This window comes from Crocodylus porosus, unplaced genomic scaffold (genome assembly GCF_001723895.1).
Source record: "Crocodylus porosus isolate Cpor-Errol unplaced genomic scaffold, CroPor_comp1, whole genome shotgun sequence".
NCBI classification, from domain to species: domain Eukaryota; kingdom Metazoa; phylum Chordata; order Crocodylia; family Crocodylidae; genus Crocodylus; species Crocodylus porosus.
The window spans coordinates 68,929,270-68,933,856 of NW_017728918.1; the positions used below are offsets into that span (position 1 = coordinate 68,929,270).

Sequence of the window (4,587 nt, forward strand, 5' to 3'; positions counted from 1 at the left end):
CGCAGCTTGTCCCAGAGGGTGTCAAGCTGTCCATTTCTGGAGCCGATAATGACCTCCAAGGAGGTGTACTGCTCTTTCACATAGAAAGCAACACCTCCACCTTTCTTCCCCACCCGGTCCCTTCTATGCAGGGTGAAGCTCTCTATAGCTACACTCTAGCCATGTGGTGAGTCCCACCATGTCTCTGTAATCCCTACTAAATCACAATGCACGCTGGAGAGTAGGAGGGCTAGCTCCTCCTGCTTGTTCCCTGTGCTCCTGGCATTAGTACATAGATACCTGAGCCCTCCTACTAAGGCCCTCATCTTCCTGTCCTGCTGATAGAGAACTATTCCCCAGTTCCCAAAAGTGTGGCTCTCCCAGTGTCCCTATCTACTGGACTTACTTGTATGTTGGTCCCTGGACATGTTTGAATTTGTGTATCCTCAGCTCCCAACAACCTTAGTTTAAAGCCCTGTCCAGTGGTGGTGGTGTTTTGCTTTAATTGTGGTGGTGTTTTGTTTTAATATATAATGGTGTTCCATTTTAATCACGAAAAAACATGGATTTGGGGGGTTTTCATTAGAGGATTTTGGATTTTTAAACAGAGAAAACCAGGATCCCTGGTGATAGTTAAATTGGAGCAGCTTTGGTGAAAGAAGTCATTCTGGACTACTTTCTGCCCCAGTTTAGCTCTCACTTACCACCAAGTATTGCTGATATGTAGTAACTGTATGCTTACTGTTCTGTAGTTAGTCCCTGACTCCCTGTTAAGTAACTTTAATTTGATTGTATGTCTATAACTTTGGTCATCTTTCAGGCTTTTCTTGATATTCCCTAATTAGATGTTTAACAGAGCTGGTGGAAGAGCACATCCTGTTCAGACACCATTATTTATTCCGCATTTCTCTGAGTTTCACCCACTATGGAGAGAACTTGTGGGTCTTGGTACAGATTCTGTATTAGTTGTAGATCTTGCTCATCCATGCCACAGTCTCAAGATTTGCATCAGCTTTGCATGGTGGACTTTGTCAAAAGCTGTTTTCATACTCCACAAAGCTCAGATGGACTTCTTTGTGCCTTTTCAGGGCTCTTTCATGTAGGGAAGTATACCTTTTCAGGACTTGAACTTAATATAAATCCAAGCTGACTACCAGTAATATGGGAATCTCTTTGCTCTGGCATTGTTGCTCCTGTGATTGTCAATAGCGCACTGAGCGTATGACTCCATAGTTCCACATCGTCTCGCATTTGGGATTTTAGGCAGAGGAATTAAAATAGGCTGCTTGCAATATTTGGTAGTTTATCTTGCATGTATATTTGATTTAGAAACTGTTGCACTAATGTCTATGATTCATTGTCTAGATTCTGTATGGTTTTCACAACTGTTCCATTATTTCTGGCTGCTGTGCTATTTTTCATTGTCTTCAAGGCATGATCGAATTCTCACATTAAGATCAGTGGCATTTCTTCTCTTAAAAGACCAGTCTTCTCTCCCTTAATTGGATTGTCAAACAGTTTACTGGTGTATTCTATCTACTTTGTTCTCATTTTAAGAGCATGTCCTGCCATCTCTTGATTTAATACTGAATTTTTTCACTTCTTTCATTGTTCTAGCAGTAAGGTATAGCTCTTCCTTAAGCATGATGTGTCCTATAAGGAACCTCTGTTTCCATACATTTCTGTTCATACCACTCTTCTTTTGATTGTTTTCAGGCCTGTGTAATGTTCTTGTTTGGGTTTTTATATTCTGCAGTGTTCCATTCCTTCTCTTCATTTATATATCAGTTGGAAGATTTCTTCTGTCATCTGTGTCACTTTATTTTATGATTTCTTCATGCCTAAATCTGCCCTTACTGATGTTCCCATTTCTGTTTCAAATGGTCTCCATTTCCTGTATGTTTCTAGGTTGAGTATGATCTTCATGGACTCTGGATTGCTTCTTGCCTTAAATAATCTGCATATCTTCCCTTCTTTTATCCCGTATATATTTGTATTTGCATTTTTTAAAATTTCAGCCAACACATTGTGAACAAGTAAGGTTTAATATTAGATTCTGCAGATGAAAATATCCTTATATTAAGTACAAAGTTAGTATATCTTTTTTATATCAAGATGTCATCTGTTTCCTTGTAATGCAACCTGCTCTGGCTTCAGGACTTTTCTATGCATGTAGCCTCCTTGGATGACGTTTATACTATGAGTTTGTTATATGCTGTAAAGCCAAGTTTCTCACCAACTTTTTCTATTAGTGTGTTATGTTTTTGTCTTATGCCAAGTCTTTAATTCTAACAACACCACCATGTTAATACTTTTGATGTTACTTGCCCTCTTCCTTATCTTTTGGGGGCATTTTTGGTGTCATGAGTTTTCTCCATCTCAACTCAGTCACCTATTTGTACATTGAGGATAAAGGTGAGATACTGATTTTAATTATCAAGACTGTTTTGACAGTGATCAGATAAAACCAGTTTTGGTAACAGGCTGTCTTAGTACTATGCCAGCCGCCTTTTTTGTGTAGCGTATCACTCCATATCTCTACTGGGTGATTTCTTCGGTTTCATAGACATTAGGGGTGGAAGGGACCTCGGAAGGTCATCGAGTCCAGCCCCCCGCCCGAAGGGCAGGAAGTCAGCTGGGGTCATAGGATCCCAACCAGATAAGCATCCAATTTACTCTTGAAGGTAGGTGTTCAGTGTAGGTGTTTGAACCACCTCCAATGGCAGACTGTTCCAGACCTTGGGGCTCGAACAATAAAGAAATTCTTCCATATGTCCAGCCTGAAACAGTTTTGCAGTAGTTTATAACCATTCGACCTCATCATCCCATGGGGCGCTCTGGTGAACAAACGTTCCCCCAGGCACTTATAGGTGGCCATCAGATCACCCCTGAGCCCCATGGCTCTCAGCCTGTCATTGTAAGTTCTGTTTTCCTGACCTCTGATCATGCATGTGGCTCTTTTCTGGACTCTCTCAAGCTTCTCCACATCCTTTTTGAACTGTGGAGCCCAAAACTGGATGCAGTACTCCAGCTCCGGCCTCACCAAGGCGGAGTACAAGGGGAGAATGACGTCCCGGGATTTGCTCGAGAAGCATCTATGGATGCAAGCCAGCGTTTTGGTCGCTTTACTAGCTGCAGCATCACATTGCAGGCTCATGTTCATCTTGTGCTCAATGATGACCCCCAAGTCACTTTCTTCCGTAGTGCTAGTGAGTGTAGCACTGTCGAGCCTATAAGTATGCTGCAGGTTTTTCCTCCTAGGGTGGAGAACCTTGCATTTTTTGGTGTTAAACATCATCAGGTTCTCATCCGTTTGCTGAGCCTGTCCAAGTCAACCTGGATCTCCCTCCTGTCTTCTGGTGTGGATGCTTTACCCCAAAGTTTGATGTCATTGGCGAACTTGGCCAGTCCGCTTCTGACTCCAATGTCCACGTCATTAATGAAGATGTTGAACAGTATGGGTCCAAGGACAGAGCCTTGGGGGACCCCACTGGTCACAGGGCAGCATGATGATTGACTTCTGTCAATTACTACCCTCTGGGTCCAACCATGGAGCCAGTTTCCCATCTAGTGGATCGTGGTGGATCCAAGGCCACAATTGGCTAGTTTTGCCAAGAGGTGATGGTGAGATACCAGATCAAAGGCTTTTTTGAAGTCAAGACATATGACATCAATCTCTTCTCTCTTGTCCAAGTGATAGGTCACCTGGTCGTAGAAGGAAATGAGATTGATCAAGCAAGACCTACCCGCAACAAACCCGTGCTGGCTACCCCACATGATGTTGGCATTGGCCAGTCCATTAATAAACTTTAATAATGGCCTCTTTAATAATAATAATAATAATTAATAATGGCCTCTTTAATAGACTTTTCTAAGATCTTCCCTGGGATACAAGTCAGGCTGATGGGCCTATAGTTTGCCAGATCCACTTTCCTCCCTTTCTTGAAGGTAGGCACCACATTGGCCTTCTTCCAGTCTTCGGGCACTACACCAGGGAGCCAGGAGTTTTCAAAGATCTGTGCCAGAGTCTGGGCTATGATGCTTGCCAGCTCCTTGAGTACCCTGGGGTGTAGATTGTCAGGGCCGGCTGACTTGAAGGTTTCCAGCCTCTCAAGGTGTTGCTTCACAAGGTCAGCATTGAATGTAGGTCATTCCAAGAACTCTTATTGAGAATATCAGATATATTGGAAATTCTAACCCAGACAATGGAGGATAAAAATGGAATAGTCTTACATGTTTTACATAGCCCACTTCCAGAGACTTGCTATACTCATAAATGAGAGCCTGTTACCAGTAATCTGGCAGACACCTGCCTGTTTTATCTCTGAAAGCCCGGAAGGGTGAGAGAAGGTACCAAGTTCCCTCTAGTGCAGGGATCGGCAGTGTTTTTAGCCAGAGTGCCAAAATCTCCCCAACCTCTACCCATGCCTCATAGTTTCATAGTTTGTAGGGTCAGAAGGGACCTGAGCAGATCATCAAGTCCAACCCCCTGCTGTGGCAGAAAAGAGCACTGGGGTCAAACGACCCCAGCAAGGTGTTCATCTAGCCTCCCCTTAAAGACCCCCAGGGTAGGAGCCAGCACCACTTCTCTTGGAAGTTGGTTCCAGA

At 43.3% G+C, this 4,587-nt stretch overlaps 1 protein-coding gene across 1 annotated transcript in view; it reads left to right on the forward strand.

Annotated features, from left to right (window-relative positions):
- The window catches only part of ZNF292 (zinc finger protein 292), an 89,332-nt gene that overhangs the window by 42,474 nt on the left and 42,271 nt on the right, over positions 1 to 4,587 (forward strand). The window lies entirely within an intron of this gene.